General features: G+C 46.3%; 1 protein-coding gene across 4 annotated transcripts in view; it reads left to right on the top strand.

Moving 5' to 3' along the window:
• The window catches only part of DMD (dystrophin), a gene marked incomplete at both ends in the record, with an annotated part of 2,101,015 nt that overhangs the window by 1,619,487 nt on the left and 468,481 nt on the right, over positions 1-13,047 (top strand). The window lies entirely within an intron of this gene.

Raw genomic sequence — 13,047 nt, 5'->3', positions numbered from 1 at the left:
CCGAGGCCAGGATAAGAGCCTGCTGAGGGGTTAGGCCAGTGCTGGGGCCAGCGAGGCCGGCATCGGAGCCTGCCTTGAGGCATGACCAGTGCTGGGGCCTCCGAGGCCGGGATCGGAGCCTGCCGAGGGGTTAGGCCGGTGCTGGGGCCAGCGAGGCCGGCATCGGAGCCTGCCTTGAGGCAAGGCCGGTACTGGGGCCTCGAGGCCAGGATAAGAGCCTGCCGAGGGGTTAGGCCGCTGCTGGGGCCTGCCGAGGGGTTAGGCCGCTGCTGGGGCCAGCGAGGCCGGCATCGTAGCCTGCCGTGAGGCAAGGCCGGTACTGGCGCCGCCAAGGCCAGGATAAGAGCTTGCCGAGGGGTTAGGCAGGTGCTGGGGCCAGCGAGGCCGGCATCGGAGCCTGCCGTGAGGCAAGGCCGGTACTGGGGCCTCAGAGGCCGGGATCGGAGCCTGCCGAGGGGTTAGGCTGCTGCTGGGGCCAGTGAGGCCGGCATCGGAGCCTGCCTTGAGGCAAGGCCGGTACTGGGGCCTCGAGGCCAGGATAAGACCCTGCCGAGGGGTTAGGCCGGTGCTGGGGCCAGCGAGGCCGGCATCGGAGCCTGCCATGAGGCAAGGCCGGTACTGGGGCCTCCAAGGCCAGGATAAGAGCTTGCCGAGGGGTTAGGCCGGTGCTGGGGCCAACGAGGCCGGCAGCGGAGCCTGCCGTGAGGCATGACCAGTGCTGGGGCCTCCGAGGCCGGATTCGGAGCCTGCCGAGGGGTTAGGCCGGTGCTGGGGCCAGCAAGGCCGGCATCGGAGCCTGCCGTGAGGCAAGGCCGGTACTGGGGCCTCCGAGGCCAGGATAAGAGCCTGCTGAGGGGTTAGGCCGCTGCTGGGGCCAGTGAGGCCGGCATCGGAGCCTGCCGTGAGGCAAGGCCGGTACTGGGGCCTCCGAGGCCAGGATAAGAGCCTGCCGAGGGGTTAGGCCGGTGCTGGGGCCAGAGAGGCCGGCATCGGAGCCTGCCTTGAGGCATGACCAGTGCTGGGGCCTCCGAGGCCGGGATCGGAGCCTGCCGAGGGGTTAGGCCGGTGCTGGGGCCAGCAAGGCCGGCATCGGAGCCTGCCTTGAGGCAAGGCCGGTACTGGCGCCTCGAGGCCAGGATAAGAGCCTGCCGAGGGGTTAGGCCGGTGCTGGGGCCAGTGAGGCCGGCATCGGAGCCTGCCGTGAGGCAAGGCCGGTGTGGGGCCTCCAAGGCCAGGATAAGAGCTTGCCGAGGGGTTAGGCCGGTGCTGGGGCCAGCGAGGCTGGCATCGGAGCCTGCCTTGAGGCAAGGCCGGTACTGGGGCCTCGAGGCCAGGATAAGAGCCTGCCGAGGGGTTAGGCCGGTGCTGGGGCCAGCGAGGCCGGCATCGGAGCCTGCCTTGAGGCAAGGCCAGTACTGGGGCCTCAGAGGCCGGGATCGGAGCCTGCCGAGGGGTTAGGCCGCTGCTGGGGCCAGTGAGGCCGGCATCGGAGCCTGCCGTGAGGCAAGGCCGGTACTGGGGCCTCCGAGGCCAGGATAAGAGCCTGCCGAGGGGTTAGGCCGGTGCTGGGGCCAGCGAGGCCGACATCGGAGCCTGCCTTGAGGCAAGGCCAGTACTGGGGCCTCGAGGCCAGGATAAGAGCCTGCCGAGGGGTTAGGCCGCTGCTGGGGCCAGCGAGGCCGGCATCGTAGCCTGCCGTTTGGCAAGGCCGGTACTGGGGCCTCCGAGGCCTGGATAAGAGCCTGCCGAGGGGTTAGGCCGGTGCTGGGGCCAGCGAGACCGGCATCGGAGCCTGCCTTGAGGCATGACCAGTGCTGGGGCCTCCGAGGCCGGGATCGGAGCCTGCCAAGGGGTTAGGCCGGTGCTGGGGCCAGCGAGGCCGGCATCGGAGCCTGCCGTGAGGCAAAGCCGGTACTGGGGCCTCCGAGGCCAGGATAAGAGCCTGCCGAGGGGTTAGGCCAGTGCTGGGGCCAGTGAGGCCGGCATCGGAGCCTGCCTTGAGGCAAGGCTGGTACTGGGGCCTCTAGGCCAGGATAAGAGCCTGCCGAGGGGTTAGGCCGGTGCTGGGGCCAGCGAGGCCGGCAGCGGAGCCTGCCGTGAGGCAAGGCCGGTACTGGGGCCTCCGAGGCCAGGATATGAGCCTGCCTAGGGGTTAGGCCGGTGCTGGGGCCAGCGAGGCCGGCATCGGAGCCTGCCTTGAGGCATGACCAGTGCTGGGGCCTCCGAGGCCGGGATCGGAGCCTGCCGAGGGATTAGGCCGGTGCTGGGGCCAGCGAGGCCGGCATCGTAGCCTGCCGTTTGGCAAGGCCGGTACTGGGGCCACCAAGGCCAGGATAAGAGCTTGCCGAGGGGTTAGGCCGGTGCTGGGGCCAGCGAGGCCGGCATCGGAGCCTGCCGTGAGGCAAGGCCGGTACTGGGGCCTCCGAGGCCTGGATAAGAGCCTCCTGAGGGGTTAGGCCGGTGCTGGGGCCAGCGAGGCTGGCATCGGAGCCTGCCTTGAGGCATGACCAGTGCTGGGGCCTCCGAGGCCGGGATCGGAGCCTGCCAAGGGGTTAGGCCGGTGCTGGGGCCAGCGAGGCCGGCATCGGAGCCTGCCGTGAGGCAAGGCCGGTACTGGGGCCTCCGAGGCCAGGATAAGAGCCTGCCGAGGGGTTAGGCCAGTGCTGGGGCCAGTGAGGCCGGCATCGGAGCCTGCCTTGAGGCAAGGCTGGTACTGGGGCCTCTAGGCCAGGATAAGAGCCTGCCGAGGGGTTAGGCCAGTGCTGGGGCCAGCGAGGCCGGCAGCGGAGCCTGCCGTGAGGCATGACCAGTGCTGGGGCCTCCGAGGCCGGGATCGGAGCATGCCGAGGGGTTAGGCCGGTGCTGGGGCCAGCGAGGCCGGCATCGGAGCCTGCCTTGAGGCATGACCAGTGCTGGGGCCTCCGAGGCCGGGATCGGAGCCTGCCAAGGGATTAGGCTGGTGCTGGGGCCAGCTTGGCCGGCATCGGAGCCTGCCTTTAGGCAAGGCCGGTACTGGGGCCTCTGAGGCCAGGATAAGAGCCTGCCAAGGGGTTAAGCCGGTGCTGGGGCCAGGTAGGCCGTCATCGTTGCCTGCTGTGAGACATTACCAGTGTTGGGGCCTCCAAGGTCGGGACCAAAGCCAGCTTAGGGGTTTGACCGGTTCAGGGGCCAGCGAGACCAGAACTGGGTCCTCCCATGAGGCAAGGCCGCTGCTTGAGCCAGCGAGGTCTGGATCAGTCCACTGAGTAGCCAGGCCACTACTGGGACCATCAAGAGTGGGATTGGTACTTGCAACGCAGCATGCACAGAGAAATATCGCAGAAAATATAAATCAGACGCTTCTCTTAATCAGCAATAACTAGGAGGAAAAGGGCAACAGGAAGAGGTTGAGCTATAGAAAGGGCCCTATAGTGAAGCAACTAATGTGACCAATCAGAGGGTATGTAATACTGGAGGACGGAGCCTCTTTAAAACGCAGGAGGTACATAAACAAATGTATCAAAGTAAATCACCAAAGAAGTGTGGGATGGAGGGAGGGGGAGGGAATGGGACGGGGGCTGGAGGAGGGCTAATTGGATGATGTGTGCTTGTATATCCTCTCAAGTCTTGTACTCCAATGTGATTGATATATGACTACAATGCACCAATTTAAAAAATAAATTAATTAAAAAAAAATAATAAAAAAAAAAAATTGCTGAGGCTGGTCTCCAACCTACGATCCTCCTGTCTCAGCCTCCAAACACTGGGATCACAGGTGTATGCCACCATGCCAGGCAGTAGTATGTCTTTCAATGATACTTTAGATATACAGTTAATTTTATATTTTTAAATGTCATAAAATTATTCATCTTTTATGTGTTTTTTTTTTAATTTGGTGGGAGGCAGAGTATAAGTAACCAAGCGTCATCAAAATACTAGGCTTAGTTTTAAAATCAGCATTTCTTTGACAGCATATTTTTATGAGAATTTTCTTAATTCCTTTCTGAATGTGGCCTTACCAATTCACTTCAAGATTTTTTTATTGACTAATATAAAAACTGAAGTGTGTTCCTTTAGAATGTAGCAAATGATTAAGCAAATTAAATGAATGATCTTCATTTACTCCAAGGTGATATTTTACCACAGGGAAATTCAAATTATATATTTTTAAATTTTTTATTGTGCTTGGTAATTGTACATGATAGTGAGGTTCATGGTAGTACTTTCACGTATCCACATAACTTTGCTTGGCTCATTCCCTTTCCTTCCCTTCATCGCTTCCCTAGTCCCCTTTCACGACTCTACTGATGTCTCTTCTCGTGAGGCCACCTTTTCTTTCCTTTTTTCTCTCTAGCTTCCACATATGAGAAAGAACATTTGCCTCTTAATTTTCTCAGTCTGGCTGATCTCACTTTCACATCAGGAAGGACCGTGATGCAACGGGAGCCTCCAAGTACATTCTCAGGCAACCTATCCCAGAGGGCATGGAGCAGAAAGGCTCACAGACCAGATTACGACAGTTGAATCACACCATTTACTAAAATTGAATAGTGAGAAGTGAACAGGAAAGGTATAGGCTAAGTTAGCATACTTAGGACAACGGACCAGTAAGCTAAAAGGGCCATGGTACTTGAATACTGTATCTGTGATGTCTTATGTTCTGTCTCTCTGTACTTACATCAGCCTTCTCTATTTATGGTATGCTTACAAGAGCAAGACTTGACCCTCAAACAAGGGAGCTCACAATAGGTGATCTGGGCCCATGGCACACGATTTCTCACAAATCCAGAGGCATCTATGCATGGCTGTGGTCGCAGCTTCTCTAAATAGCCTATGAATTGCCATGCCATTCTCAGGAAGAGGACTTACAGAGCTAGAATGAATGTCACCTATGAGTGGCTGAGTGAAAACCTCAAGAACATTAAATACATGTGTTTATTTATTTCATCCTCAATGTTTAGTCCCTCTTATATATTCAGTATCTTTAATATATTGGGTCAGATGTATATTTAGCATATTACAAATATTTAGTATACAGGTGGCTGATGAATCTTAGATATCTTTTAGTCCTTATGTCCCTCGCTATCTATGTTTAGCACACACGTGCTGTACTTGCTAACTAGTTCTCATACTTGGCACATTCCAAGAATCAATTATGTACATTTTTCCTATGGAATTTCTCATTTACTGATAGCATATTGGTAGCTTAGACGCAGTCATGGTGAGATTACTTACAGCTCAGAATGCTATAATTAGCACCCCCAACCCTCAGAGCTAATTACTTGACATTTATTGATATTCCAGTACTTATATGGACTTCCTGCTTTCACTCCATGTGATTCTGGAAGCCTTAGCCTTCCTTACTGAACTCCACCATCAAATAAAGAATCTTTGTTTCTTGTTTCTGGTGCTCCTAACCAACAGCTCCCTTGCTTAGGAACAATCTGACTCTCTCCTGTCACCTTTGTTTAACTTAGTTCATAATCTCGTTACAGATAGCAAAATCATGAAGACATTCCTGAACACTGAAAGCTGGTGCCCCTGCTTCTTCATGATGTGTATAATTAGCTATGAATTTGTTTTTACCTCTAAATCTATCTACCTATCTTTCTTCTTTCTTTCTTTCTTTCTCTTTCTTTTCTTTCTTTCTTTTTTTTCTTTCTTTCTTTCTTCCTTTTTTTTTGGTATGGGAGATTGAACCAGGGGCACTCTAATACCTTCCAGCTATAACCTCAGTCTCGTTTTATTTTTTTTATTTGGAAATAAGGTCTTTCTGAGGCTGTCCTCAAAGCTTCAATCCTCCTCTATCAGCTTCCCAAGTACTTGGATTATAAGTGTGCTCCACTGAGCCAGGTCTCATAACAAATATTTAATTAAAGCTGTACCCCCATGTTGATGAGATTGGACTCTGGGGGAACACACACCAGGGTTTTGTTTTTTTAATTGCTAGTGAGTCCATCCCAAAGTAGTTGAGCTAAATTTTTCTCTTATATTCTTTTCTCCTCATGGAGGTGAGAATTAAGGAAAGTTTTACCAGCCAGCTTCTTCACATCTTACTTATATATTGTTCCATCAGTAATTTGTAAGTAGCGCATATGTTAGCAAAGCCTGACTGAAAAAAATTCTGCTCCCACACATTCTGATCCCATCTTGACACTGCAGAACTGTTAGCAAAGGCAATTTCAACAATGAAGAAGTGGGAGAAACGACTGCATTTTATGTAAATATGTATTTCTTTAAAATCAAAAGGACATATGTAATGATATCAATTAAGATTTTAAATGAAGGACAATACTTAAAATAAGATTTATCTGTAATCAACTTTCTCAGCAGCAAAAAGCATTGTATTTTCTTTACAGCTATTAAGCATATGGCTGAGAAAATGTTATCCTACAAGCCTTGAGATTTGAAATCTGACTTTACATTTAAAATCTGCTTTATCACACAATCATGGGTGCTCTTCAATCAGATTTGCATAGTTGCTATTAGTCACTTTTTAAACTTAAGGGTAATGACTTATGGGATGTCAATTATATGATACTCTGATGGGCTTGATTAATTGATGATTGTTAGCATTCAAATTAATGTACTCACACACATTTTTTGTATATATTTAAAACAAAGAAACATTCAGAATGGCCTTTGAAATTATTTCTACTCAGTCTTTCTGGCTCTGGACAGAGCACAAACAACCCCTGCAGCTAGTTATATACCTCTGTCTTTAAAAGGCCTTGACCATTGCCTGGACAGCATATAAGTGAAAAATCTCAAATAATAGAAATGCCTAGAGGGAACCATTGATGAGAGAGGAAATGGAAATGTTCCTCATGAACTAAGCCTAGCTCAGCATTTACCCTTCCTATTATGTAGCTACAATACTTCTTCTCAAAATGAAACCCAAGTTAGAATTGTCAGTAGGGTTTGTAAACACAGGTGGCATCCAGGTATGGTGGTGCACTTCTGTAATCCCTACACCTGGGAGGCCGAGACATGAGGACTGCAGGTTCGAGGCCAACCAACCTCAGCAGTTTAGCGAGACCTGGTGTCAAAATAAAAAATAGAAAAGACCGTGGTGTAGCTCAGGGGTAGAATGCCCTGGGTTCAGTCCTCAGTACCAACATAAATGAATAAATTATAAGTAAACAAATAAACAGAGATAGCTGGGTTCCCTAAGTTTCTGAATCAGTCACGCTGAAGTAGGGCCTGAGAATTTCCATTTCTAAAAGTTCCCAGTGGATGTTACTGATCCTCAGACCAGTTTGAAATCCACTCCTCTGGAGAAAGAGAAGGCTCTTTCTCCCTCTCCTCTCCTCTTTCTCTCTCTTTCTCTTTCTTTCTTTTTTCTTTTCTTTCTCTCCTTCTCCTCCTCCTCCTCCTTCTCCTCCTCCTCCTCCTCCTCCTCCTCCTCCTCCTCCTCCTCCTCCTTCTCTCTCTCGCTGTCTCTCTCTTTCCCTCCCTCCCTCTCTCTCTCCTTTGCTAGATTTTCCCAAGCCTCTTTCCACTTTCTCAGGTAATGCATCGTGCTAGAGCTTGCTTCCTCGCTTCCATAACAATTGCTAGCTAGCATTTCTTGAGTACTAAGTACCAAGCACTGTACATTACTGCAAAACCTTGAAGAAAGTACGTTATCATTTCTATTTGCAGATAAGCAAATAGGAAATTTGCTAAGGGTCATAGAGCTGAGACACAGCCCCATGTCTGTTTGGCTCTGAAGTCTAGAATCTTAATTTGTTCCAAATAAGCTTGTTTTGTGCTCTGGTTCTCTGATTTTTACCATCAAAACATTCGGGATATGAGGCTGTGAACAGTGAGACTGGAGACAACAGCCCAATTGAGTAGGCAAAGTGAGGTGGGGCCTGGGACCTGAGTACTCTAATTAAGAAAGAAAACAAAGATTAGCTCTTCCTTCTCCTGGGCTATGCTGGCTGCTGTCTCTCTGCCTACCTGGCAAAAAAAAAGCAAATCCCTTAAGGGGATCTAGAAGTTACTCTATGTGAAAGAGCATTTGGGCCATTGTTCCTGGGGATGAATCTGAGATGCTCACAGTGCACATTCAGATTCTGTTTCCAATCTTATAGGAATAATGTAATATTTCGACAAGGGGGCTGTTGTGATATGAAATATAAAAGAACTTTAGGCTTTGTATGTCAGAAGTTAGAAGCCAATGTTCGTTTATTGGTTAGTGTGGGTCATTTGATAAATGACAGATCTTTACAGGAACATCTTATTGGTGCTTTTCTTTTGAGAAGTTTTCCCCCATTTTGAAATGAACATGTTCTAATTCCTCATTTAAAATTTTGCCTACAAACGCAAGGAAATGCAAATCATCCCATTAAGAAAATGCTCTGAGGTTGAGACATGCTGTTTGGCTTTCAGAGCTCTGACCTGGCCCTTGAAATTGAAATGGCTTTATAAGGTATGTGATTGCCCTTAAACCCACAGTGCATCTTTGAAACTCAGAGGAACTTTTATGTCACAGTTTTCTAGCAGTGGGTGAGATGTTTCACTTTGAAATTTGGAGGTTGGATCTAGTTTATATGTAAAGAAATGTAAGAAGTTTTGCCAGCCCAGTTGAATCCCGTGTGCGCAGTATGTGTGTCTGTTTCTTTTCTTGTCCTTATGAGCCCATATCTTGAATGCTGTTTTGTGAAGGCACACTAGGGTGACCTCTAATACAGTGGAGAGGAGGGTCTATACATACCCTGTCCGTGACCTTTAACTTTAGTGTAGCAGGTGAACCAGAAGTGCCAAGGTATGAAATAGAGCTGACCTCAACCAACACAGAAGAACTGATAGGTTAAAAACTCCAGCTATTTTTCCCTTTAATGTGATAACATCAAACCCCACTTGCCCATACCAGTAATCTGTTCCATGAAGCACTCTTGCTTGTTTTTTTCTCTTCTTCTCTTACCTCCCTATTCCCCACAGTGCTTCCTAGAATCACCTCCTAAATAAAACACTTGTGCCCAGATCCTCTTCTGCTTTTAGAGAAACTCAAAACACTGTGATAGCATAGGCATTGCTACTTTGATACTTTAGTGGGTATACTTACATGTTGGAAAAATACACTAAGTAGGTAGATGTAGCCTTATAATATTAAACCATGTTACATTTGAATAATTTAGTGCCCAAGATTTCCAGTCTTCATTGAAAATAGTTAAAATTGGAAATAGAGTAAAAATAAAATAATTACATTTGGGCACAGTGCCCACCCAAAGTGCTTTAATATCTGATCGAATAATTAAACGAGTAAAAGGGAAAGGAAATTATTAGCAACTCTATCTTTAAATGCAACTGATGTCCAAAGAAGTCATGAAGAAAACTCTTTGTGTTGATAAATTGAAAGCCTGTTCTAGTAGACTTCTGTGTTTATTGTTCTGTTTCTGACCATTTTATTCCAAACAAATAGACTTGCTTGTCATTATACCCCACCCTTCTCCAGCACAGGGCTCCCATTCTTTGAAACAGTAAGTAATTCAGTTCCAAGGCGAATATGAAAAAGGAGGTTGTATTAAAAAAGACTGAAATGAGAAGTGGTGGTGCAAGTGTGGCACATTTCCATTGTAGATTCCATGGCAGAGCATGATGGGAAACATAAAACATCAATTGGCTCCCTCTCCAGGGGATGCTGAGGTCCAAATGCCCCCTTGGAGGTGGCAATGCTCTTTTTCTCCTTCCTCGAGTTATACCTTGGATGATTCAAAACCCAAAGCTGGTGTTCTATAAGTGGGTTGTGTTGCTTGTTTTTACCTGTTGAGCAGTTTAGAGATTGCAAAATAATCTCAAACTTTGTTTTAAGTCAAATATTGTCACTTTTTATTGAAAATACCATGTCACCTCACTAGTCTCTTGTTCAGAGGTAATATTATTGTGAAAGATTCATGAACTCAAAGACCTATGCATTATTTTTAAAATATCTAGGCTGGGCGTGGTGGTGCATGTAATTCCCACACTTGGGAGGCGGAGACAGGAGGATTGCGCACATTCGAAGCCAGCCTCACTGGCTTAAGAGACCCTGTTTCTAAATAAAAATATATAAAAAATAGGTCTGGGAGTGTAGCGTGGAATTATATATATATGGAGAGAGAGAGAGAGGAATTTATGTTGTTGCAAATCATAATTTCATAGGCATGATTTTACAAATGTTCTGCGTTTACAATTTTCATTTAGATTATTATTACAATCATGTACTTTAGCTTAAGTTAGGAGAAATGACTCTTTTTGTGACATTAGAGGATGCCCAAAGAAATGTAAGCTATAGGTGATGTGTTTTATAAAAGAGGGCATAGTTTGAGTATATCAGACACAAGAACTTGGAATTCTATTTATTTTGTGTAGCTTTAGAAAAGATTGTGCTGGGAATAGAAATTTTCATTTGGGAAACCTAGCACATACATAGTTTTCTCAGTAGCAGAGTTAAAATACTGACTTCGAGGGCTCATTTGAAAAAGCCTACAGAATTTTTGCATGTTGGGAATAGCTTTATATTTTTATACATTGCACTCAGGGTTTCTATTCAAAGCAAAAAATAACTTTGCATAGACCTTGGCCATTTTTTTCACATCTTAAAATAATCCATTCCTTCAGGGTAGTTGCTCTCAATCCTGATTTTGTGATACTTCAAATCATCTTTAATTTACTCCAAAGATTTTTAAAAGAGACAGAAAATCATTTATTCTAACTTGAAGCGTGTGGTAAGGAGGGTTCTCAGAGGTTTCATTTCTTTGTTCTCTCTTCCCCCACCCCTACCCCTGCCCTTTCTCTCTTTGCCTTCATGGAAATGTAGCCAGTTTTTCCATTTTCATAATCTCAGTAATCCATACCCTCCTCGTTCCCATTGGTCTTCATGATACAAAAGAAGTTACCAGGGTTTACTTTAAAATATCACCTATCTTTAGCACCTTCGTATATAATTTTACAAATCTAATTGCTATATTTTTGTAAAGTATTAAACATGTTTTAAAAATTGAGTTCTTATATGCCCATGTATGTGTGTTCTATTTTGTGTGCCAAATAGCTGCATGCCCTGGTTCTTCTGTTTAAACATTGAATTTATATAATAGATATTATATGATACACATAAAGATATTTAGCTAGAAAAAATAATTTTCTAGTTTACACATAAAAAGCCTAAATATATGGAACAGTGGGGCACATCTGTAATCCTAGGACTTGGGTGGCTGAGCAGGAGGACTCCCAAGTTTAAGGCTACCCTCAGCAAGTAGTGAGACCCCGTTTCAAAATAAAAAGTGAAAAGGTTCTGGGGGTATAACTCAGCGGTAGAACACACCTGGATTCAATCCTCAGTACAAAAAACTAGGTGAAGTAATAGAGAAGTGGCAGAATATATGAGTCATTTTCATAGTGCCATCATTAAACAATGATACTTATATGCCAAACTGACTTAAATGAGACCTGAGTTGAGGGATCCATAGCTCTGAAGATACTTCCACCTCATTTCTTCCCATAACTTCTTTTTTTTTTTAATTTGCGCCAATATTTTCACTCCTAATAATGGCAACAGTCACTACTTTGGGATTCAGGAGTTTGGGAGTGATGGCAAGACAAAAAGGAAAGGTGGAAGGGATGTTGCAAGATCCCCTTACACGGGAATCACCCGGAGGGCTGTTGAATTCCAGATTCCCAGGTCCCACTCCAGTGATTCTGAGTTAGCAGGTCTGTGGCAAGCTCTGAGACTATGTTTCTAGAAAGCTCTCAGGTTATGCTCCTGCTGTTGACGTATGGACCATCAAATAGCGCTATTCCGGGAGACAAGGAAATGAGAAAGCGAAATCAAAGGCACCAAGATCTAATGTCAGAATATTTTTGATTCCTTCCTGCTCTGCTGATTCATTTGTCTATGTGATTTTACAAAAGTGCCTTACCTTTGTAAATTTCAGATACCTTGTCTGAAAAGCTCTGGTGGCGTGTGTATGTGTGGGTGTGGGGGGGTGCTGGGAAAGCTACAACCCTAGCCCCATTTTTTATATTTTTGAAACAGAGTTTCACCAAGTTTCTGAATCTGTCCCCAAACCTTCAATCTTTCTGTGTCAGCCTCCCAAGTACTCAGATGACATACGTGCACCACCATGCCCAGCCAGATCTGGTGGCTTTTAAACCACGCATCAAAGCATTCAGAGGTACTTCAGAGGTCAAAGTAAGGGATAAAAAAGGTGGCACAAGCCTGTAATCCCAGTACTTGGGAGAATTAGACAGGAGGATTGCATGTTCAAATCCAGTCTCAGCAGCTTAATGAGACCCTGTTTCAAAATAAAAAATAAAATAATGCTTGGGGTTTAGCCTATGTAATAGAATCCCTCTCTGGGTTCAATCCCTAGCATCCAAAAAGGAGGGCTCTTTCCAAAGATTCCCCATCCACCACAATAATGCCTTCATTACTTACAACTTTCGTCTATCCATTTCTCTGATTTTATTTTTAAAATAAGATTTTATTCAAACAAATTTAAAGGAAAAGAAATCTCCCAAATCAGAAAATGACGTTGATTTTCAAATATGCAGCACTGACTTACAATGTAGTGTACAGTTCCAAAACCTCTCTGTCCTTCTGCAACATGAATGGTGTGCTACTAGAGTGGCCACACATGCATTCTTTCTGCTCACAAATGTGAAATTCAACCCCATTCCCCCAGGAGGCCCCCGATGTGATGTGTCTTTAGCTAACCAGACTACCGAGAGTGAATGGCAACATTGAGCTTTTCTCTGCAGAATCATGTCTGATTCATTAAAAATCCAGCCTTCCTGAAAGGATATTAATTACCTTCTGTTGCAGAATTTTTTTAGAGCATAATTCTTAATTATGTCTCCAACCATTGTGTGATTTGACCATTTCGAAACTAAAAAATGATCCTATGGAATTCCATCTTAAAACCTCAACTCTAACTATAGCCACATCGTTGGCTTGTCTGTTTTATACACCATGCTAATCTCTGCATGGTGATAGCATTTCATTTTTAATGAGACCATGTATATATCAAATTGTAGATTGTCTTTGCTTGAATTGAAAGCTATTCATCTTCCCAGGGTTAGGTTATATTAACCAGATTGTAA

The sequence above is a fragment of the Muscardinus avellanarius genome (genome assembly GCF_963383645.1).
Source record: "Muscardinus avellanarius genome assembly, chromosome: X".
Classification (NCBI taxonomy): Eukaryota; Metazoa; Chordata; class Mammalia; order Rodentia; family Gliridae; genus Muscardinus; species Muscardinus avellanarius.
Note: the sequence above shows the minus strand (reverse complement) of the source record. Positions and strands in the feature narration are given on the sequence as shown.